We start from the raw sequence: 26,234 nt of genomic DNA on the forward strand, positions 1-26,234 counted from the left end.
TTCATCTCTTTGGGTTTTAGTTTCTTCATCTTTAATGTAGGAATATGAATCTCCACTTGAAAAGTAGTTAATGTTGTTAAGTCCAAGCACAGTACCGGAATGTGAACAACATTTATGTGATTTAAAAGAAATAGAAAAACTATTCTTTCATACTTAATTGGAACTATAAGGCAGTATTTCTCATGAGGAAACCACAGCCCAGCTCAACACTTCCATTGAGTCTACTCCTATGTATAGTAACCCTATAGAACAGGGCAGAACTGCCCCCATGAGGTTCTGAGACTGGAACTCTTTACTGCAGTAGAAGGCCTTGTCTGACTCCATGCAGTGGCTGGTGGTTCTGAACTGCTGACCTTCCAACTTTCCTAGTTGTCTTCTTGGTATTCACTTGCCTTTTGCTACCCTCGTGTCTAAAGGTTTTTGAAATATCCTCAATGGACAGACCAATAAAGTTAATAATAATAATACCATGGAGGACTCTACTCATCTGTCCAATAAACCATATAAGACCAAAAGGGTGGCATTTTCCCCAAACAGAAGCTCAGAATGAAGAAAGGGATGAGAAATTACACGTGGAAAAGGGGAATACAGGGAGGAATTGGGAAGAGTGCTGGTTCATTGAGAGACTTGCAACCAATATCTTCAAGCAAAATTTATATAATTTTAAAGGAAAATTAATTTGCCCTTAAACTTTCACCCAAATTACAATGAAAAGAAATAAAATACATTTTCACATGTCTTGCTTGCTTGGAAGCATTCCTTTGTCTTGGAAATCTGTTAAGGTAGACTTGAGAGGGAAAGGGTAACTTTTCACCAGTTGTTTCTTTTCTTCCCTGGACTTTCCCCCATTAAAGATATTCCCACCAGTCGCTCCCATGTTGACCTTATTCCTTTCTCAGCCTACTCACCTAGTATTTTTGTTTTTACTGTAATTGAAGTTTGAAGACTGAAATTGTCCATGAGTAAGAATCTACTGGTCTCGGAATAAGATGGACATATACATGAGTCAATTTCTCATCTGTACTCTATTCTAGAATGCATACATGATGTCAAATCTCTACCATTTGGAACCAGAATAATACTTGTGGGTTTTTTTATTAAAGGGGAAAATTTCCTTGATTCAGTTCCTACTGGTATGCACAATGACTATGTGCAGTCTAACAGCACTGGTTTTGTTACCTTCAAGATCTGGTCGAATGATTCATGAGTACACCCATATACATTGTGCTTTGTTGTGAACCGAGAATCTCAGACATTCTGGGGCAGGAGTTCGATTTAATGGATGAAGTGATCCAGTTCCAACATTTACTAAGTAAGTGCTCCCTTATGGTGAAGTTTTGTGTTATGCAGGACGAAGAAACAAGAGAAAAGAAGTGCTATAAATGTTATAGATTAAATTGTGTCCAGCCCCTACCCGCCTCAAAAAATGTGTTGTAAACCTGTGATAGTTGAGTTTGATATCAACTTGCCTGGGTCAGAATTCTTAGTGATTTCACAGTTGAGGCCCAGTAATCCCCCATGATGTGACCTGACACAATGTAATCATCTCCACAATGGGACCTGCTGTAAGCAGTCAAGCAGATTTAAGACTAGACTAGGGTGGAGCACAATCTCATAACTCAAATCACAGCTCTCGTACAATTCAGCCTAATATCTAAACCACAAACTTGGTACCTGCCCATACTTTACATCTACAAGTATGTGAGCTATTTTCTTGATATAAATTTCTATTTTCTTTGATATAAATATGTGTAATCAGGTTTGCTTCTCTCGAGAACGCAGCTAAACACAAAACCCTAACCCCATAGGCTGGCCAGTATAACCACTTTTGGAAATAGAGGTTTCATTTTTATCTTAATGAATCCATGTCAGTTTAAGGTGTGTCTTAAATCAAGTACTTTTGATATAAAGGGGGCAGATAAGACACAAAAGCAAGGAATCATTGATGGGGGGGAGATTGCTGCTACACCACCTGAAGATTGCCAAGGACCTGAAGAAAAGAAACTGACCTTCTAAACTAACACAGATAAAAATCCTTCCCCTAGAACCAGGTGTGTTAGGCCAGATTGACTAGAGAAACAAATGTGGAGACATTCATGTATATATATGTACACATGCACACACATATATGAAAGTGCTTTATATCAAGAAGCAATTATATACCAAGAAAACATCCCAGATCAAATCCACATGTCCAATACTAGTCCATAAGTGCTTCTTCAGACTCATGCAGCCACATGCAATGAAATCACAGGCTGGAGGGTACAGAGTTGTGTGAATCCATTGGCAATGGTAACATCTCAGGGCTCTGGCAGCAATCAGGGAGAAAGGGAAAGGGAGAGGGAGAGGGAGAGGGAGAGGGAGAGGGAGAGGGAGAGGGAGAGGGAGAGGGAGAGGGAGAGGGAGAGGAGAGAGAGAGAGAGAGAGAGAGAGAGAGAGAGAGAGAGAGAGAGAGAGAGAGATTGAGATCCTCTGGGCTCTCATGAGAAGGCCATGCGCACAAGGAAGAACCATCAGGCTGTGACCTGATTGACAGGTTGAGTACCACCCCTGTACTTCCATACATCTTCAAGTTGACATGAAGCTATGTACCTATCATACAAGGGCCCGGAATTTGGACGTCTAACCACCTAAATTGTGAGAAAACACATTTCTATTCGAGCCACCCACTCGTAGTGTTTCTGTTCCAGCAACATGAAGGAAAAGACAACAGGGGAGTAGAGGTTGCAAATGGAGTAATCAGTGTACAGCAGAAAAGGAGAAAGCACTCAGCTTAACACAGATAACCACTCTACCCCTCAAACCAAACTCGTTATCATCCAATCTAATTCCCATTCAAGGAACCTATAGAACCCATGATACCTGCCCCCCAAGTTTTCCGGTCTGTAAATCAGTATAGAAATAGGCTGCTGGGTCTGTTCCCATGGAGTTGTTGAGCAACCGCTGTTGAAGCACCAACTGTTCAGTTAGCAGCCAAACGCTTAACGTCATTGAGGTTCTCCATAATATATATATTTAATATTCAAGGAGAAGGGATCTCACAAATGTGCAGGAGGAGGTGATCAGACCTGAACAAGGCCAGGATTGGTTTCTTATATGTAGAAAGGATGAGGATCCAACTGCAACTCTTCTGTTAGTTACCTAGTGCTACTTTGGCACAAATACCACAGTGGATGGCGTTAAAGAACAGACATGTATTTTCTCTGAATACTGGAGGCTAAACGTCTAAGTCTGGTGGCCAGTATATTCATTGGCTCATTGGTGTTCCTTGTTTTGTAGATCATCCTTACATAGCATCTGTGTGTCTCTGTGTAATTCTCTTATTTTTGTAATTTTAAAATTATTAGGTGTAGGATCTACCCTACACTGACTGATATAACCTCATTAACATAAAAGGGTAAGAGGGACATGAGAGCAAGAATCAGGCCTGCATATTAGTTCTATTGTCATTACACATTGTGAGCTACCTTCTATATCTAAAATTTCCTATTTATATATTCATGCTAACTGCCAGCCTTACCCTCAGGTTAAAAGAACAAATGAAATGATTGTGTGTTTTTTTAAGCAAAGTAGAGTGAACTACCCAAAATATAAAGTGGTATAATTAATTCATGTGTCTATACTTGAACCACTCTCCTGCATTTGGGAATAGGATGTCCCTCGGTAGAGCCTAATGTGGATGGTGAAGGCGGGTCTGCCATGTGAGCATGTGTGTGAACACCTGCTTTGGGCTAGGAAACTGTAACCATGGGAGCAAAGGCATTAAAGAACCCTTGGGAACAACGTTGGTGTGGAGCTTTGGAATTTGAACTTCCTTGTACGAGTGCATGCCCTGTGGTCACTGCGGTGATTTAGGGCCCCATCCATCTTCCTTTAGTGTATTGCAAAGATGTTCTGCTCATCTCCCTGACTTCATGCTTCCTCAGTCCAGTCCATCTTCAACACCACTGCTGCTACACTATACTACATGTAGCATTGCTAAGCTCCTGGGAGCCCACAAGGTAACATTCATGCATGATACCGACTCTGGTATATTTATTTTTACCTGGTATGCACTGATATAGCCATGCCTCTTGTTAATCTGTGAAATACTTTAATATCAACTGCTCTCCAAGCCCTCTCAAGACCCCTCTTACTTTCCCAGCTGCAAGCCCTTTTTGACCTCCCCAGAACCCAGCAATTAAACCCAGCACAGGGCTTGGAGAATTCTGTTCTGTGTGTTGACCTACTTCTATTCGACTTGTTTGGTCTTGTGACTGATTCTAAAAGATTTTGAGAATTACCTCTGCATTCAAGGCTTGTCTCATGCTCATCCATTTTTTCCGGCGTCATCTGCTACCAATTCTCATAGATGTCAGTGACACTGAAATTGTCATTTTGCATTTCTGAATTTATACACGTGTCTCTCCCACTAGGTAGATGGGAAATCCTTGAGGGTAAGGACCTTGGTTCTCTCCTCAATGCAATCACAAAGCCCATCTCAGGATCTAGCAGAGTGAACAATAAATACATTTTATTTCTTAGAAGAAAGGATACTTGTAGATGGGACCATTTTATTTATAATCTTGTAAACAACTCCAGGACCTATAAGAGCAGCCTTCATGCGTTATTCAGGGATGGTATACTCCCGGAATGCTATACTCCCTGTAGGTCATAGAGATGTTATATCTCTAGTGTCCTTGGAAAGAATCCCCGGTGGAATATCAGAAGGATCTGATTTGGAAATCACTCCACCAAGTGAGCCAGATTTTACTTTAAATGCACCTGTTGCAGATGAAAAAACGGAAATATTCCTTGGGCCTTAAAGCTGACATACTTTAGGGCCAGAAGAAGCAGGTGACTGCTATCCCAATGTCGTGGATGTTGAAGTAATTGGACTTAGGTTCAAATGTACTGGCTCCAAGGTTATCCAATAATTGGCATCTTAAGACAAACAAATAAATTATCAAGGGATAATGAGGGAGGGGTGAGCAGGGAGGGAGGGGAAAAAGAGGACCTGATGCCAAGCCCTTAATCAAACGTTAAAAAAAGATGGTCTAGTTAAATAAAGGCTCTGTGTGGTAGAACCAACTACAATAATGATTTAAAATGAAATGAATTGCATTTATGAACTGAGTCTGGATGAAATCCTAAATATTACATTTCCTTTTTTTTTCTGGGTAGAATTCTGCTTGTGAGGGAACCTATTACAGGTATGTACATGTGACCTTCTCCCTGGAGGACGGACAACAGAAAGTGGGTGAAGGGAGACATCAGACAGGGCAAGGTATGACAATATAATTATTTATAAATGATCAAAGGCTCATGAGGGAGGGGGGAGCAGGGAAGGAGGGGAAAAAGTGAGGACCTGATGCCAAGGGCTTAAGTGGAGAGCAAATGTTTTGAGAATGATGAGGGCAATGAATGTACAGATGTGCTTTACACAAATAGTGTATTATGGATTGTGATGAGAGTTATATGAGCTCCTAGTGAAACGATTAAAAAAAGATCAACAAATAGTTGCTATTCTCATATTTGCTTTGATTTTTGTGACAGGTGTTAATTCTTCTGACATAGTTTTACCTTAGTAAATGAATGTTATTGAAATGTTTGCCTTGTCTCTAACCCTCATAGTTTTCTTAGCAGTGTTCAGTCACTGAAGTTTTTAATCTGTATAAGAGAATGTCCCATGCATTTTAGTCCAAAAAGCTTTGCTGTATATGTGTATTTTCCTTTTCTCACTAGTATATTGAATTCTATACCACTAAATCAATGACACTATTAGTAGATTTACTAAATTAATGACACTATCAGTAGATTTACTAACGGTCCATATGGAAGTTTCTTATATTATTTCTCAAAATGTTGATAATGCTGCCACTCAAGTGGACCAGAAAATGTATAAACCTTAGAGATAAAAATATATTTTGAGCTCGCACTTCATCATAGGCCCTAATCTAACAAAATGTTCAATACTTGTGCCCATGAAGTGATCACTGAAGATATGGGTGCTATAACAAAGTGTGGTACAAAAATCAGATGCTAATGCCTTTGTAGGGTCCACACATAGATGAAGCCCTCAGTGAGTCCCTCTGACCACAGTTCAGGGATGTGATAGACTCGCTATCAGAAGGCGTGCTCTGTAGCATTGACTCTGGTACATATAGTTAGGTTAACATGTAATATCTCATTTGATCACCCTTTCGACTCATTTAAAAGTTGGTTCAGTTTAAAAAAAAAGTTTAGATTAATCTCAGTGACTCCCCTCTGACCACGGACCAGGGATGGGAATAGCCTGGCTGCCATGCAGCGTGCATTGGAATGTGGATTGCAGATATTATTAGGTTAAAATTTAACACCTTATTATTGTATTATTTGATATACCTTTTGACCCATTTTACGTTGTTCCAGCTTTTTTATGTTTTCTGATTTCTTTTTAATTGATGTTTTTCTTTTACTCTGTTATTGTTGTTAATTTATTGTTGTTTTGTATTGTTTTCTGTATATGAAATCTGGAATAGGTAAGTCTGTAGAGACAATAACTGGATTGATGGTTTCTTGGGCATATGGCAGGGGAGTCTGAGGGGAAATGGGACTGGTGTAGGATCAGGTTGTGTTTTGTTCTTTTATATGTATCAGAATAGACTAGAAGGCATATGCAAACAATGTGTGTGTGTCTTCTGAATCACAACAGTTTTTAATATTAATTGAATTCAATAGTTATCGATGTTTTTCTTTTATCATTTATGCTTTTAATATTATATTTAAGGAATCATTGCTCACAGAACTTCCAACATGAATAATATAAGTTTAGTGGATTTTCATTTTTTGTAATTCCATTTTTTTATTAAGGTCACTGGAAAGTGTCCTAATATCATGTAGAAAATTAAGAAACATTTACTATAGCCTCTCTCCTAATTTTCAGTAAGAGCAGTAAGATTGAATGGCATTTGAGTTATTACCTGTCCCACCTACCTCAATCCCAGGTTATCAAGGCTCCCTTTTCCCCTAGATCCTAGTCTATGACTATGATTTCGCGATAGGAGGAGATAGGTACGAGCATCTCCCATAGTCACCAGCTCCTTATTATGGAATCTGTGTTCTGGGCAGATGTGACGAAGGGGATTTCTCCAGTTAGCCTAGGGCTCTGTTCCAGCGAGACAGGAAGAATCCTAGGGCCCCTGAGTAACCAAACCTAGGCTTTCTCTTAAGAAAGTTTTCATGCTTTAAGGGAAATGCTAAGGATATTGAGGATCACTCTATCTACTCTTAGCACCTAATTATAGAGCGGGGGCATCATTTCAGATGCAATAAGCAACTGTTGATGTTCCCAGTTCCACTGTAATCATGAAACCGTTCTGCCCACGGAGATGGGCAAGGCATAAATGAGGAGCGGTTCTCTCCAAAGAAACTGTCCTTATTTGCAACATATTATAGACAAGCTCCTGCCTGAGGGTGCCGTAAAAAGCAATGGAAATCTTAGTGGCAATCAGTTAATAGGGGGATGGTAGCTCCGCGACACAAGTAGGAACAAATAAAATGGCATACTAGCCCGAAGTTCACCAGAGCCAGCCAAGAGGTGGCCTCCTGGTCTCACTGCACTCTGTGGGAGCCTGGAAGTGTGTGTGCATGTAATCATAGTGAAACGTGGGTCAGACGTGAAAGCATTTCCCAAGCTACACGCAGATGTAATAAGCCTAAATACAACTTCTGATGAAATACGCGCTGAAAGCCAATAAGCTATGCTAACCTGTGTGCAACACTTAGGAATCCAGATTCAAAGTAAAATCAAACTCTTCCTTAAGAGATATGCGAACGGATTTTGTGCTTACACTTATTCGAACTCCAATCTAAGAACAATCAGTTCTTAGGAATGGGCCCTGCTCAATGGCCCTTCATAAGAGATCACTGAAGATAGGAGTGTACAGCAAAGTGTGGTAAAGAAACCAGATGGTGCCCAGATATCAAAAAGAAAAGTGCCAAGGGTCTTAAAGGCTTGTCTCCAAACAAGCAACCATCTATGTGATGTATCACCAAAGTCCACATGGAAGAAGCACACCAACCTGTGTGAGCTAAGGATAATAAATAACAAAATCCAAATCCAAAGGAGGGAATGCTATCAGAGCTTAAATTATGAACACCCAATTTTCAGAAGTTGTGGAGGAGAGAAGGAGTCCAAATCCCATTGGCAGGGTCTCTACCTGCATTAAGCTTCCAGGCAATCCCCTCTGATCATAATTGAGGAAAGTGAATAACCTTGCGATCAGATAGGGAGTATGGTAACCTCTATTTTGGTAGATATAATTAGGTTAAAATGTAATAGCTAATCATTTGATCTCCCTTTGGCTCATTTTAAATTTGTTCTAGTTTTTTAATACCTTCTGCTATTTTCTTGATTGAAGTTTTGTCCTCTGGTTTATCTTCATATTGTATTTTTCATATACCTATTTGGTGGTTTTAGGGTTTGGGGGGGGTATGTTTTCCAATATATGAAATCCAAGATAGGTAGAGCTCTAAAGACAGTGACTGGAGTGACGGCTTTCCGGGGATGTGGAAGAGGAGCTTGGAGGGAAATGGGGAGCTCATAACGAATGCAAGACAGAAGAAAATAGCCTAGAACTGATTGTAGTGACAATTACACAACTCTTTGTAGTATGACTGAAAACTATGGGAGTGCCTGCTATGTGAATTATATCTGACTAAAATTATTTTTAAAAAGGAAGTAAGGTTAAAAAGTTTTAAAAGACAAATTTTGAGCATGAATAAGAGACGTTCCACTTTACAGGGGAATGAGATTGCACATAATTTGTCCAACTAGGTCATCAAAAAATAAACAAAAGCATGTACCTGCAAAGTATGGAGGCATGTTCAATATCTAAAGTTGCTATTTTACATGATCGCAAATGTCCAGTTTTAAAAAAAAATTGTAGGACATGAATAGAAATAGGACATTTAACTCATATATATGATATATATGCAGTTAACAGAAACTATCTTTGGAAAAGGCACAAAGGTTAGAATTACCAAACAAAAAAACCGTATTCTACCTTACAAATCCGGCTAGGCCAGAGAATGTCCACCGGTACAAATAGGAACTGGAAACAGGGAATCCAGGGCAGATGATCCCTTCAGGACCAGTGGTGAGAGTGGCGATACTGGGAGCGTGGAGGGAGGGTATGGGAGAAAGGGGATTACAAAGATGTACATATAACCTCCTCCCAGGAGACAGACAACAGAAAAGTCAGTGAAGGGAGACATCGGACAGTGTAAGATATGACAAAACAATAATAATTTATAAAGTATCAAGGGTTCATGAGAAAAGTGGGAGCAGGGAAGGACGGGTAAAATGAGGAGCTGATACCAAGGGCTCAAGAAGAAAGCAAATGTTTTGAGAATGATGATGGCAACAAATGTACAAATGTGCTTGACACAATGGATGTATGTGTGGATTGTGATAAGAGTTGTAGGCACTCCCAATAAAATTATTTTTTAAAGGCAGTATGATCCAGAATATGTTCAAGGAACTAAGGGAAACCGTGTTTAGAGAATGAAAGAAAGGTGTGATAAGAATGCTTCATCAAACAGAAAATATCAATGAAGTGACAGAAATTATGAAAAGAACCAAAGGTAAGTTAAAGTTTGAAAAATACAATAACTAAAATAAATTACCTAGAGTCACTTAACAGTTGAATTGGCAGAGGATAAAAGATGAACTTGAATATATAGATAGATAGATAGATGATAGATAGATAGATAGATAGATAGATAGATAGATAGATAGATAGATAGATAGATCCTATATAAAATGAATAAAGGAAAGAAGCAAAAATAGAGATAAGAAGTATAGAAATACTACCAGGCATGTCAAATTACACATAGCAAGAGTATCACAAGAGGAAAAAATGGACACAAAAGTTCTTCAAAGAAAAATAGGAGAGGCAGGACAAGATAGCAAAGTGAGTGGTTACTTCCATCTATCCTCCCCAATTGAACTCACTGAAAAACAAACTTTAACAATCACAGACTGGGATCCCAGAACTCAGAATGATGCTGGGGAATTAGCAGGGAGGGACGAATCCCTAAGAGGAGCAACGATGGAACAGAAACTGACATATATTAGCTGCTGGCATGTGAAGAAAACAGCTCATCGCTGACATTTTGAATCAGGGAGGGTCTCTTCCCCCAACAAAGTTTGGAAGTTCAATTGAGGAGACTACAGCTCAGTTTTCAAGGCAGGACAGATGGGCTCTGAGTGTTGGTAGGCCACACACTTTGGTGAATGGTAAGGGAGACTGATACAGTTAAAATAAATATTTTTGAGTCTCGCCAAGTTGTGAGGTAGACAAGCTCTAGTACCTATAATATGGGGAGTACACATGACCTAGCCTTCAGCTACGGTGAGAAAAATGTATCACACAGGCATCACCAAGGGAAACAACTGACTCCTTGTCACAGTGGTACACTATGTTCTCTGTGGTCATTATATAGTCTGTTGTCAATTTGCGAAGATTAAAAGTGAAGGGATCGAGATTGGCCTGTCAATCTGGTCACAGCTTGATTACCTCATTTGGAGGTGCTAAGGAAATAAATAGCTCGCTGGAGGTGGGACACAGAATGACTCCCTGGGAGACACTGCAGCTGACAAGACACATGGAGCTACACTAGAGCCTTGGAACTGAAGGAGTCAAGTGGAAACCCCTGCCAGAACTGAGATGCTTACAATGCCACTGGATCCACAAGACTTCCCAACCACTGGCCTGTGATCTTCCTGCATTTGGCATCATTGCATGTGTTTTGTGAGTCTGCAAAGTACTTTATAGATTGGTATCAGACATATGAGTTAACATTGGACTTATGGACTTGATAAAGCTTTCTTATATACATATGAGTGTCTATGAGTTTGTTTCTCTAGTCTACCCAGACTAACACAGTCTCCCATGCATATTCACAGATGCCCTTGAAGGAAAGATTTAAAGTATTATCTACCTGCTCGGTTATTAATAGATATGGTGTCTGGAGGTCTTAAACAAGAGGCTATATACCTGGGAAGCAACAAAGTGCACATGGAAGAAGCACACCAGCCTTTGTGATGACGAGGCATGGTCAGGGTCAGGTATCAGGCATCAGAAGACCCCAAACAAACAATCATATCAATGCAAATGAGGGGGACCAGAGTGGAGACGTAAAGCCCATTTATATACAATGGGACATCCCCTACAGAAGGGTCACAAGGAAGAGATGAGTCAGCCAGGGTGCAGTATAGCACCGATGAAACATACAACCTACCTCTAGTTCTTTATTTAATGCTGCGCCCCACACTATCATGCCCCCAGTTCTACCTTAAAAATCTGACTAGACCAGAGCATGTACACTGGTACAGAGCAGAGCTCTCAACATGTAGAATCCAGGACAGATAAAACCCTCAGAAACAATAATGAGAGTTAGGATACCATGAGGGTAGGGGGAAACGGCGGGAAGAAAAGGGAACCAGTCATAATGATGAACGTATTATACCCCCCCCCCTCCGCAGGGTGACGAACAATGGAAACATGGGACAAGGGAGACAGCAGACGGTGTAAGATATGAAAATAATAATAATTTAAATGTATCAAGGTTTTATGAGTGTAGGAGGATGGGGGAGGGAGGAAAAAAGAGGAGCTGTAACTAAGGGCTCAAGTAGAAAAAATATATTGTGAAAAGGATGATGGCACCATATGTACAAATGTGTTTGAAAACAATGGATATATGGATTGTTATACGAGCTGTAAAAGCCCCCAATAAAATGATTGATTAAAATTAAAAATAAAATACTACCCACCCTTGTCTTGGAAAAGTATAGTTACCACTTACATCAGCGTCTAGAGCTAGTGGAAAAAACCTTCATGCATACACATAAACATAAACATCCCAAATTCTACTTAGAGAAGTAAAACCACTCTAAGGGTATGCCCAGGGCCACAGCCAAAAATCTCAGATGAAAAAGAAATCTATCAGAACAGAAAAGGCAGCCACCTCAGCGAGTGCCAGTCAGAATAAACAGTTCCAGACTTAGACACTCAATGAAAACTCACTCTGAGCTCCTTGGTTAGCCCTGAAACTATATTTTAAAAAGAATGCCCTCTAGTGGTTCCTAGGACATCCAGGAAATGTAGAACTCAAAATAAAAAACCAGGAGACATCAAATTTGCCCAAATTCAACAACAATCAATAGGAAAACATGAACAAGAGGAAATTTCTACTATGGAGTGGAAGATAATGAAAAGGAACAGATAACTTTCAGGCAATGGTGCTAAACATGTTTAAAGCAATCAACAGGCATAAGAGACAAACTAACAGAGATTAGAAATAAAGATAGAAAACAAAAATAGAAAAAATTTAAAAGAATTACTAGTACTAAAGAATAAAGCAAGAGATTTACAAACTGCAGGAGAAACACTTTAAAATAATTTAACAGATAGAAAATAGAATAAGCAAACCAAAGACAGAGTAACTGAACTTATCAATTCTCAAGAGAATCAAAAGGAGAAGAAACAAAAAATGGACAAAGACAAATGGGAAAATGGGATTTAATTAAGAAAACTAACACCAGAAATTTTTGGAATTCCAAAGAAGAATTCAATAACAAAGACATACAAAGACTATTCCCAAAGATAATTATAAGGAATTCCTCAGATCTTCACAAGAAACCAAGTCTGCAAATACAGGAAGCTGCATGAACAGGAAGCTCAGTTAGAAGAAACACAAGAAGACTGACTCGTGCTATTTTAAAATAAAATTCCTCAAAATCAAAGAAAATTAAAAGCACTTAAAGAAAAACAAAATAAAATACACCAAGGTCCTTTATTAGAATCAGAGTATATTGCTCCTCGTAAATTTCAGAAGCTAGAAGACAATAAAGCAACATATATAAAAATATTCAGTGATTAATCTTTTACCCAGAAAAGGTACTTCCAAATGAGGGAAGAATCAAGACACTCCCAAATAAACAGAAGGTCTTGGAATATGGCACTACCAGCACTACTTGCAGAGTACTACTCTGCAGGCAGTTCTCACGGTAGTTCCCCAATTTGAAAATCAAGGACAGTAAAGCAATACTCCAGTCTACACAGGAGAAAATAAACTAGAAAGTTTTCCATTTTTAAAATAGAACCATGTGCAATCATAAGGGCCAAGAAAACACCATTCTCAAGGTATAAACTCAATTATTTAATCCCACAAGCAAGACCAGGAAGGCAAAAAGTGAGCAAAAAAAGCCTATTGGATATGGGGTATAAAATGAAGTTGATATAGACCCAGGAACAAAATTAGGGAAGGGAGGAGCAAATTGAGAATAGATTTAATATGCTACTGATATATGCTATCTATTGTCCCCATTAAAAGCGGTCACCATTGACAGCTGTGCAATGTCATACATGGGGTAGCCACTAAGAAATCACCAAGATTAAAATAAGGAAAAAAGAAGAAAAGAGCAAGACTCAATACAAGAAAGCAAACATTGATAGAATGAGAATAAAAACAAAGAGGATCTGAAAGTCCAAAATCTCTAGCTGTAAAGTGGATGGGGTAGATATTTCATTACCTTAAATGAAAATGGTCTAAGTATCCCATACAAAAGGCAGAGTGGATTAAAAATCACAATCCATCCATTTGCTATCTACATGAAACATATCTAGATGTAAAGACAAAAATGAAAATAAGAGGGTGGAAAAATATTCAATAAGTAAAGATAAAAGAATGGCCTTACTGACATAAAATAAACTTTATATCAAAATGGGTTACAATAGATAAATGTCATTATATAACAATGAAGTCAATCTAGCAAGAAGTCCTAACAAAATATTGATTAAAATGCAAGAAGAAATAGACAACCCCACGATAACAGTTGGACACTTAAACACATGAGTTTTGATTCTAGACAGAAAAACTAAAAAGGAAATCACTAAAAACACTGACATCTTATAAACCTACCCTTATCAGAACTAATGGCATATAAAGAGCACTCCATCCATCAACAGAATACACATTTCGGCCCAGTGAACATCCATAATTTTCTATAAAAAACATTTGCTAGTATACAAAATAAGTCATAATTTTAAAAGACTGAAATCATATGAAACATAAGATCATAATGGTATCAAGCTAGAAATAGGCAGCAGGCTAAATAAATAAATATTTGGAAAGTAAATAAAATACTACTAAAATTATTGGGTAATAAAAGTGAAATTAAAAATTCTTAGAATCAAACAAAAAAGAAACACATCTTATCAAACCTGGGACATAGAAAAAGTATATTTCAGAGGCAAATCATAGCAAGCAAGTGCTTATATTTAAAAGAAGTAAGATACATAATAAATAGTTCAACGGACAACTTGAACAAATAGAAAAGGAAGCAGAAAGAGCACTAAAGCGGCCAACAGAAAAAGAAATCATAAAGATCAGAAACAAATAGAAAAATAATAGAAATAATCAATGAATCTAGATATGATTCTTTAAAATAACAAATAAATCGGACAAATGACTCAAAACTCACTGCCATTGAGTCCATGCCAACTCATAGTGACCCTATAGGGCAGAATAGAATTGCCCCCTGAGTTTCCAAGACAAACTGTTTATGGGAGGAGAAAGCCCAGTCTTTCTCCCACTGAGCAGCTCGTGATTTTGGTGAGCAGCCCACCCTGTAACCACCATTATGCCACCAGGGTAAAGGATTTCATTTCACTTGGATTCACAATCAATGCTGATGGAAGCAGCAGTCAAGAAATTAAACGGGGTATTTCAATAGGCAAAGTTGCTACAGAAGACCTCTTTAAAGCATTAAAGCAGCGGTTCTCAACCTGTGAGTCGCGACCCCTTTAGGGCTCCAATGACCCTGGTAACAGGGGTCGCCTAAGACCATCGGAAAACACATATTTCTGATGGTCTTAGGAACTGAGACACCGCTCCTCTATCCGTCTCCAGGCGGGTCCGCCCACGTGTAGAAACAACCACATATATGTACCCCAGCGTTAAGATTGTTACCCACGCTACACCATGCTTCAAAACAAAATTTCATTCATTTTTAATTAGAAATAAATATTTCACAATATATAATTACATATTGTTTTGTGATTAATCATTACGCTTTAATTATGTTTAATTTGTAACAATGAAAATACGTCCTGCATATCATATATTTAGATTTTGATTCCTAACAGTAGCAAAATGACAATTATGAAGTAGCAACGTAAATAATTGTATGGTTGGGGGTCACCACAACATGCAGAATTGTGTGAAAGGGTCGCGGCATTAGGAAGGTTGAGAACCACTACATTAAAGGGTAAAGATGACACTTTGAGGACTCTTAGGCTGTTGACTAGAGAAACAAATCCAGTGGCACTCATACTATGTGTAAGAAAGAGCTTTATATCAAGAAATAATTATATATATATATCAAAAAACACCCCAGCCCAGTCCGACTCAAGTCCATAAGTCTGATACCAGTTCATAAGTCCCTTTTCAGACTCACACAAACACAAGCACAATGATACAGAATGCAAGAACCTTACAGAGCAAAGTCCTGTGGTGGTGGAAGCATCTCAGGGCTCTGGCAGGTCCCAGAGAGTCCCAATAAAGTCAAAGAGTACTGAAAGGAAGGTGAAGGCAGGGAGAGAAAGGGGAAGGTTCCCAGGTCCCTCCTTATGAGAAGGCCACACCCACAAGCAGGCTGTGACCAGATTGACAGGTTAAACCCCACCTCTACACTTTTATATATCTTCAAATAGACATTAAATTATGTAACTCCCACAAAGACTAAAGTGCATCTGATCAAAGTCATGGTGTTTTTCTTTTTTTGTTTAAATCATTTTATTGGGGGCTCATACAATTCTTATCACAATCCATACATACATCCATTGTGTCAAGAACATATGTACATTTGTTGCCCTCACCATTCTCAAAACATTTGCCTTATACTTGAGCCCTTAATATCGGCTGCTCATTTTCCCACTCCCTCTCCACTTCCCCCTACCTCATGAACCCTTCATCATTCATAAATTATTATTATTTTGTCATATATACACTGTCCAACATCTCCCCCCGCCTTCTTCTGTGCTGTCCATCCCCCAGGGAGGAGGCTATAGGTAGATTCTTGCAATCAGTTCCCCCTTTATACCCCCCATTCCCTCCACCCTCCAGGCACCGCCACTCTCACCACTCACTGGTCCTGAAGGAGTCCTCTATCCTGGATTTCCTGTGTTTCCAGTTGCTATCTGTACCAATGTACATCCTCTGGTCTAGCCAGATTTGCAAAGCAGAATTGGGATCATGATAGTGGCGGGGGGAGGAAGCATTTAAGAACTAGAAGAAAGTTATATGTTTCATCGTTGCTACCCTACACCCTGACTGGCTTATCTCCAGCCCACAACCCTTCAGTAAGGGGGTGTCCAGTTAGCTACCAATGGGCTTTGAGTCTCCACTCTGCACTCACCGCATTTGTAAGAATATGATTTTTTGTTTCTTGATGCTTGATACCTGACCCCTTCAACAGCTCGTGGTCACACAGGCTAGTGTGTTTCTTCCACGTGGGCTTTGTGGTTTTTGAACTAGTGGCCACTTGTTTATCTTCGAGCATTTAAGACCCCAGATGCTATATCTTTTGATAGCTGGGCACCATTAGCTTTCTTCACCACATTTGCTTATGCAAATGTTTGTCTTCATGGATTGTATCAAGAAGGTGGGAACCCACTGATATGATTTTTAGTTCTTTGATGTCTGATAACTGGTCCATTCTACACCGCGTAGTCAGACAGGCTGGTGTGCTTCTTCCATGTGGGCTTTGATACTTCTCAGCTAGATGGCCACTTGTTTACCTTCAAGCCTTTAAGACCCCAGATGCTATATTTTTTGATAGCCGGGCACCATCAGCTTTCTTCACCACATTTGCTTGTGCACACATTTTTCTTCAGCAATCGTGTCAGGAAGGTGTGCATCCTGAATTGCCAATTTAATAGAATAACGTGTTCTTGAATTGAGTAAGTGCTTAAGTGGAGGCCCAATGTCCATCCGCTGCCTTAATACTAAACCTATAAATATATACACAGGCATGGTGTCTTCAACTGCCTTATATGCATGTGAAAGCCGGACAATGAATAAGGAAGACTGAAGAAGATAATGCATTTGAATTATGATGGTGGTGAAGAACACTGAAAGTATCAAAGGACAAACTAGTCTTCCTTAGAAGAAGTATAACTAGACTGCTCCTTAGAAGTGAATAATAAGATTTCATGTTTGATAAAGTAGAGGGTCATCCAAAAGGGGGAAAACCTTGCATGAGATAAATGGACACATTGGCTTCACAATAGACTCACATAGAATAACAATTACAATAATTGCATATAGCCAGGTAGTGTCTTGTCCTGTTGTAACAGGGTTGATATGAGTCAGAACTGATTCCACAGCATTTGACAACTATTTAACTAGTCTGATAAAAGAAAAACATGAGATGAGACAAATAATCAAATTTAAAAGTTGCTGCAGACATGACAACAGATCCAAAAGGAGATACAAATATATTATAACAAATTATTAAAAGAAATATTATACCCCAATAAATTTGAAAACATAGATAAACAAATTTCTAGAAACACACTACCTACTTAAACTTACACAAACAGAAGTTGAGAATCTAAACCTAATACAAATGAAGAGATTAAAGATGCCATTAAAAAATGGGACCATAAAAGCTCAGGACTACAAAGTTTTTAGATATAGCCAAACACATGAAGGAAATGAGTCACTGGACCTGAAGGCTCAGGACCACAGTTTTAGAGGACTCCATGGTCGGTTGGCCAATCATAGTCCACAAAGACAATATTCTGTATCTTATGTTGGCAAATAGAGTGTAGGGCCTTAGATGCTCATGAGCCACTATCTAAAGTGCAACTATTGTTCTCTCTCTGACCAGAGAAAAGTGGAGTGTTGGCTACTGTAGCCTCATGGGAACAACCAGCTTAATGGGCTAATGGACTGACTACAAGAACATCAGTCTCATAATCCTAAGAACAAAAGGACTAAATGGTGTTGGATACCACTATTAACTACTCTGAAAGATATAACATTAGAAGGTCCTGGATAGAATAGAAAAAGTGGAACAAATTATTTTTTAAAGAAATAGAAAACAACATTTAAACACTGCTGGTGGGACAGTAAATATGTACAACCACTATGGAAAGCAATCTGGTGCTTCCTCAAACAACTGGGAATAGAAATTCCTATGATCCAGCAAGGCCTCTGCTGGGTGTATAGCCTAAAACAAGAAGAGCCATAGCATGAACAGACATGTGCACACCAATTTTCATTACAGTACTGTTCACAACTGTAGTAAGACAGAAACAACCCAAATACCCATCAGTAGCAGAATGGATAAAGAAACTTTGGTAAATATAGACAATAGAATATTATGCATCCCTAAAAAACAATGATGAAACCATGAAGCACCTCATGGCATGAACAGACCTGTATATTAGTCAATCACAAAAAGATATATATTGTAAGGGACCATTGTTACAAGAAATAAAACAAGACAAGAATTTTGATACCAAAAGAAACAGACTTTGGATATTACCAAAGGAGGATGGGCAAGGAATGGAAAATGAAGTAATAGGCGAATGGCTTGACAGTTATTAGCTTGGGTGAAGGGAAGACAAAGATACACAAGAGGAATAAGAGAAATCAAAGGAGGAGTGTAGTAGGGTAAGCTATTGTGAAGGTTGATAAGTAGTTTAATTTGTTGAACACAGAATTGATTATCTGAAATGTAAAATCTCCACCTAATTCACAGAAGGAAATTAAAAATAACCAGGCTTACTGGTAGCATAGAAATTAGTAGAACCCCATAGCTATGATCTTTAGTCATTCTTCAGCTCTCAAAATAGATCCAACCCCATAGATGAATATTCAGGTCCCTAAAGGAAACACTAATGCTAATGAGGTACACGTTTTAGAAAAACCAAACATTTGAGCTCAAGAGGGCAGCATTTACTCAAGGACAAAGTTCATAAGGATTAGGAAAGAAGGAACAAAGATATTAGGAACCACAGGGAGGATGTGGGATTGTGGGGGGCTTAATCTATGAGATATAGTACAATGTGTACAGATTGTTGAATGGAAAATTGCTTTGTAAACCGTCACCCATTACAACAGAAGAAATTAAATATGTCATGGGTAGAAAAGCGTGTGTGTGTGTGTACGGGCGTGCATACATGTGTTCAAAGAACAACAAAAAAGCAAACTCACAGTCATGAAGTCAATTGTGACTCAGAGAAACCATATAGGAGAGGGTAAAACTGCCCCTAGGTGTTTTGAGACTCTCTTTAAGAGACTAGAAAATCTTGTCTTTAATCGGCAGAGGAGCAGGTGATTTCAAATTGCTGACCTTTTGATTAGCAGCCTAACATGTTTAAAGAACAGTAACTACAAACAGAAAGACAAAGACCAGATGGTCACAATGGGGAATACTAGAAAATATTCATAAAAGAATTTACATTACTCTACTCAAGTACTTCCCAAACATAAAAGCATTAACTACGAAGACAACATAACATTAATTTCTAACCCAGGCAAGGGCATCACAAACAAATAAAAAAAGACAATTAAAGAGCAAATCCCTCACGAATACAGATACAAAAATTTTAAACAAAATTCTAACAAGCAGAATTCAGCAACATGTCAAAAGATATCATACACCAAGATCAAACAAGATTCATACCAAGACTACAAGAGTGGTTCAACATTATAAAATAAATCAATTTAATGTACTACAGAGAACCATATGATTATATCAATTGATGCAGACAATGTATTCAATAAATTCTGACACTTTCCTAAGAAAATATGAAGAAAAGGGAGATTTCTTAACATAACAAAGGGTATATAACCCAAACAAACAGCAAACAAAATGATTAATGTAGAAAGTGAATCTTTCCAATGAAATCTGAAAAGAAACAAGGATGCCTTGTGTCTTTTGAAACATTGTATTGGAAGACCCAGCTAGAGCAAGAAGGCCAGAAATGGAAATGAAAATGTATAAAATTGGAAAGTAAGAAATAAAAGTTATATCTATTCCTAGATGACATGGTCTTATACATAACCAAAACTGACCCAAACTCACTGCCATCAAGTCAATTCCAACTCATACAAAACTATGACAGAGAAAAACTACCCCTCTGGCTTTCCAAGACTTTAAATATTTATGGGAACAGACAGCCTCATCTTCTCCCTCTAAGTGAATGGTGAGTTCAAACCACTGATTTTGTGGTTAGCAACTCAATGTGTAACCCAAAACAACACCCAGACTCTATGACATAGAAGACCCCAATGCTCCAAAAGAAATATTCTGGAGAACAAAGAACCGAAATCATCACCTTAACCCATCATCCTCAACAATTAGAAAAAGAGCAACAAAATAGGTCTACAGTCATGTGGGGCCAAAAAGAAATAAAAACAAGGGCAGAAACAAATGAAATAGAAAAATAGGTTTAACCAATAAGAATAAAAGTTTATTCTTTGAAAGAATTAATTAAATTGACAAAACACTGGCAAATATAACAACATAAAAGAGATGTAAATAGCACCAATACGAAATTAAATTGGTGACATTGCAAATAAAATAAAAAGGATAAGAGAATATGATGAAGTATATTCCAACATATTTGAAAACCTAGAAGAAATAGACATATACCTAGAAACACATGGCCTACCTAAACTAATGCATACTGAGGTAAAAACTTTGAATAAACTGATAACAAAAGAAATTGAACATGTCATTAAAGAAAACAAAAATTGTCACCACCAACAATTATCCAGTCCAGACAGCTTCTCTAGCAAATTATACCAAACATTTAGAGTACATCTGAAACCAATTCACAAACTATTCTAGAATAACTAAAAGGAAGGAATGCTTCCAAATATATTTCATTAAATGAGCATTACCTTGATATCAAAACCAGAAAAAGACACCAAAGTAAAAGAAAAGAAGCATAGTTCATTAACATGCATGCTCAACAAAACCCTAGCCAATAGGATCCAATCCAATTACATATCAAAAATAAAACAAAACAAAAGTTTCACAACAAAATAAGACTTACGTGACTGCAACATACTGGCATGAAGCAGGGAACCAATAGAGAGGTCTGAGGGGCCGGCTCCAATCCCAACCAAGTGGACAGCACCTCCTCCCCCCCAGAAGGATTCACTTCAGAGGACATCACTGAAGCTACAGCTCATGGAGAGGGAATGTCAGATGAGAGCACACAAGAGCAAAGGGGGAAGGAGAGTGGAGCACATCCTGGCCCACCAAGCCCTGAGGACAATATTCCTGCTCAGAGCAGCCAATGCATAGAGAGGACCACAGGACCAGCCCCACCACGAGACACGATGTCCCTCAGACCCATAGCAATATGGGGGGGGGACAACACTGGAAACACAGTGCAGGAATTGTGCCCGATTTGACCCCACCACATTGAGGCGAAATACTAAGGTCGTGCAACAGAACAGCAAGGGAAGCACAGCAATGAAGTCCCCAGGGAATAACAAAATTAGATGTTGGGGCCAGGGCATGGCACCCCATCAGATTTGACTGGAAAACACTCCCAAAGGTCAACAAACAGACCTTGAACTATTTATAAGCTTTTTTTTCTGTCGTTGGCTTTTTTTTTTAGTTATTTTTTTTATTTTTTTAAACAATTTATTAGGGGCTCATACAACTCTTATCACAGTCCACACATATATATACAACAATTGTATAAAGCACATCTGTACATTCTTTACCCTATCATTTTCTTTTTTTTTCTCCTCTTTTTCTTTACATTTTATTAGGGACTCATACAACTCTTATTACAATCCATACGTATACATACATCAATTGTATAAAGCACATCCATACATTCCCTGCCCCAATCATTCTCAAAGCATTTGCTCTCCACTTAAGCCCTTTGCATCAGATCCTCTTTTTTTCCCCTCCCTCCCCGCTCCTCCCTCCCTCATGTGCCCTTGGTAATTTATACATCGTTATTTTATCATATCTTGCCCTATCCAGAGTCTCCCTTCCCCCCCTTCTCTGCCGTCCCTCTCCCAGGGAGGAGGTCACATGTGGATCCTTGTAATCAGTTCCCCCTTTCCAACCCACTCACCCTCCACTCTCCCAGCATCACCCCTCACACCCTTGGTCCTGAAGGTATCATCCACCCTGGACTGTCATTGGCTTTTGTTGTTGTTTTGTTTTCTTTTGTTGCTTTGTTTTGCTCTGTCTTGGTTTTGTGCATATGATTATCTCTGCATGTCTATCGAGATAAGATAGGCAGAATAATCAATCTGGGGGAGAAAAACAATGGGACCAATGGTTCTGGGCAGACATGGAAGAGGGGGAGACTGGGGAAAGGAAGTGGGTGTTAATAAATTCAAAGACAAAGGAGCAGCGAGTGATTTAAAATGGATGGCAAGGAGGGTGTAGGAGGCCTGGTAGGGCTTGATCAAGGGCAATGTAACCAAGGGGAATTACTGAAACCCAAATTAAGGCTGAACATGATAGTAGCACAAATGGAAAGTAAAAGAAAATAGAGGAAAGAACTAGGAGGCAAAGGGCATTTATAGAGGTCTAAAGACAGGAATGCACATATGTAAATATAGTTATATATGATGATGGGGAAATAGATCTATGTGCACATATTTATAGGTTTAGTATTAAGGTTGCAGATGAACATTGGACTTCTACTCAAGTACTCCCTCAATGGAATAATACTTTGTTCTATTAACCTGGCATTCCATGATGCTCACTTTCCCAACATGATTGCTGAAGACAACGCGGGTGTATAAGCAAATGTGGTGAAAAAGCTGATGGTGTTGAGCTATCAAACGATATAGCATCTGGGGTCTTAAAGGCTTAAAGATAAACAAGCTGCCATCTAGCTGAGAAGCAACAAAGCCCACATGGAAGAAGCACACCTGTGTGTGTGATCATAAGCTGCCAATAGGATTAGGCATCAGGCATCAAACCCAGAACAAAAAATCATATCGTTGTGAATGAGGGGGAGTGCAGAGCAGAGACCCAAAACCCATCTGTAGGCAATTGGACATCCCCTTACAGAAGGACCATGGGGAGGAGATGAGTTCGTCAGGGTGCAAATAGCTCCGATGAAACATACAACTTTCCTCTAGTTCTTTAATATTTCACACACACACACCCCACTATCATGACCCCAATCTACCTAGACCAGAGCATGTACACAGGTACAGATAAGAGCTGGAAACACAGGTAATCCAAGACAGATAAACACCTCAGGACCAATATTGAGAGTAGCCATACCAGGAGGGGAAGGGGAAGGTAGGAGGAGAAAGGGGGAACCGATCACAATGATCTAACTACAACCCCCTCCCAGGGAGATGAACAACAGAAAAGTGGGTGAAGGGAGACATCAGTCAGTATAAGATATGAAAAAATAATAATAATTTATAAATTATCAAGTGTTCATGAGGGAGGGAGGGTGGCAGAGGGAGGGAGAGGGGGGGAAAATGAGAAGCTGACAGCAAGGGTTCAAGTATAAAGAAAATGTTTTGAAAATGATGATGGCAACAAATGTGCAAATGTGCTTGACACAATGGATAGATATGTGGATTGTGATAAGAGTCTTCGAGCCCCCAATAAAGTTATTTTTTTAATGAGGCTCATACTTGAGGTATATAAGGACGGTTCAACATTAGAAAAACAATGAACCTAATCCATCACACAAATAAACCAAGGAAAAGAACCACATGAGCATATGGATTGACAAAGAAAATGTATTTGACACAAATTCAACATTCATTCCTGATAAAAATATTCAGCAAAATAGGCATAGAAAGGAATTTCTCAACATAATTAAGAGTAGATATTAATTATTCTTAATGGAGAGAGGATGGCTTCATTCCCCACATAAAGAAAACCCAGACAAGGAATCCAAACTGGCAAAGAAGTAAAACTATCTTTATTTTCAAATATGATCTTCCACAAAGAATATTCCTGAGACTCAGGAAGAAAGTTACTAGAACTAATATAAGAATTTTGCTAAATGACAGGGTACAATATCAACTCAATCACTGTATTCCTTTTTACTAACAAAAAGAACTCTGAAGAGAAAACCAAGGTGGGGAAACCAATAGTAATTATAATAGCTGCCCCCTGGTGGCATGTGTGTTATGCATTGATCATCAACCACAAGGTCTGCAGTTCAAACCCACCAGTCACTCTTCAAGCGGAAGATGAGATTTACTGCTCTGGTAAAGATTATAGTCTCAGAACCACTTCCTGCCCTCTCCCCCGTCCCCCACCAAAGGGAGTTCTACCCTGTCCGTACAGGGTGGCTATGAGTAGGAATAGACTTAATGGCAGTGAGTTTGGTTTTTAGAGTTTACCCCAAAGATGAAATATTTAGGAACAAATCTAACCAGAGATACAAAAAAAGAGAGTACTGTACAGAGAAAATCATAAAGCACTATTACGAGAAACCAAAAGAGACCAATGTAAATGGAAGGATATATCATGCTCATGGACTTAACATTGTGATCTCATGCTATCCAAAGCAATCTATAGATACAATACAACCCAAATCCAGATTCCATAATTATTTCTTAAAGAGATGAAAAAACTAATCATCCCCTTTATGGAGAAAGAAAAGAAACTTCCCACAAACAAAACATCAATGAAGCGGATGAAGAAATAAAGATGTCTCACATTTCCCAATGCCAAACCTCCTACAGTGATGGAAGTCAAAACAGCCTGTTTTGTTGTCGTTGTTAGATGCCATTGAGTCAGTTCCGACTCATCTGATCTTAATTCAAACACAACAAATCTTCAACAGTCTGGGCAACAGACCTCAGCATAAAAGATATTCAAATGTCCAAAATACACATGAAAATATAGTAAGCATCATTAGCCAGTAGTGAAATCCAAATTAAAACCACAATGAGATACCATTCCATTCCCATTTGAAGGGCCAAGGGAGTGGGGGTGGGGGAGCCAAGTGTTAGAGAATTATGTGGAGAAATTGGAGCCCTCATCATTGCTAGTGAGAATGTAAAATGGCACAGCCATTTGGGTAAGCAGTTTGGTGGGCACTCAAAAAGTTAGAAGTAGAGCTACCATATGACCCAACAATTCCACTCCAAGGTATACAAAGGGGCTTCAAAAAGTTCACAGAAGAATTCCATTACCATTTAGTACTATTTTCCATACAATTCATACAAGTGACACAAAAAGATATATAAACAACCTATGTTAATTTCAGCACTATTAATAATAGTAAAAGAATCAAGCTAAGTTCCTATCAGTGAATAAATGGATAAATAAATGTGGTATATTTACACGATTAAATACTATTCAACAATAAAGCAAATATAGATCCCCAAACATCTTGCAACATAGATGAGCTGGGAGGATATTACATTGAGCAAAATGTCAACCCCCTCTCCCCAAAACACATATTGAATGTTCATTAAACTTACATCAACAAGTAAATATACAGAAATTAGTTTCCATTAGTGGCCAGGAATGGGGACACAGGGGGAAAATGTTATAGATAATTGGTAACACCAAATGAAGGTAGATGATGGCACTTGAACCCATGCAGAATTGTGGGAATATGGTGGTCTAAACAAACAATAACTGTTCCGCTACTTCTCTACAAATACAAGAAGAAACACAAAGAAACTGCACTTGTCTTTGAGATTCAAGACATAGAGCTGTGGTTCTCAACCTGTCTAATGCCACAACCCTTTAATACAGTTCCTCATGCTGTGGTGACCCCCAACCATCAAATTAGTATTGTTGCTACTTTATAACTGTAATTTTGCTACTGTTATAAATTGGGTGACACCTGTGAAAGGGTCGTTCGACCCCCAAAGGAGTTGCAAACCACAGGTTGAGAACTGCCAGCATAGAGGAAAACAGCAGGGTACTAGATATGTAAGAATCAACAGACTAACAGTCACAGAAGGTAGGAAAATCATTTATCTGACCATCACTGTCCTTCCTCCATCCATGGGGACCACTGGCTGCTATGAACTGGGCAAGTGACCCCACAAAAAGAGCCTACTTCCCGAACCAGTGAAGCCTCTTAACCCCTGCTTCTACAAAAAACATGGAATCTATGTTTCTACTCTAATATCAACATGACAGACCATGCTGGGTGTTCATTTGGAGTCTGCCATAAGCTCTCGTATACGGTCCTTGTCAGTTGAAAGCCCAC

The 26,234-nt window shown here is 38.8% G+C and overlaps 1 protein-coding gene across 2 annotated transcripts in view; it reads right to left on the reverse strand.

Annotated features, from left to right (window-relative positions):
* Window positions 1-26,234, reverse strand: part of SHROOM4 (shroom family member 4) — a 344,627-nt gene that overhangs the window by 199,552 nt on the left and 118,841 nt on the right. The gene's annotated exons all lie outside the window — the stretch shown is intronic.

Source organism: Tenrec ecaudatus, chromosome X, assembly GCF_050624435.1.
Source record: "Tenrec ecaudatus isolate mTenEca1 chromosome X, mTenEca1.hap1, whole genome shotgun sequence".
Lineage (NCBI taxonomy): Eukaryota > Metazoa > Chordata > Mammalia > Afrosoricida > Tenrecidae > Tenrec > Tenrec ecaudatus.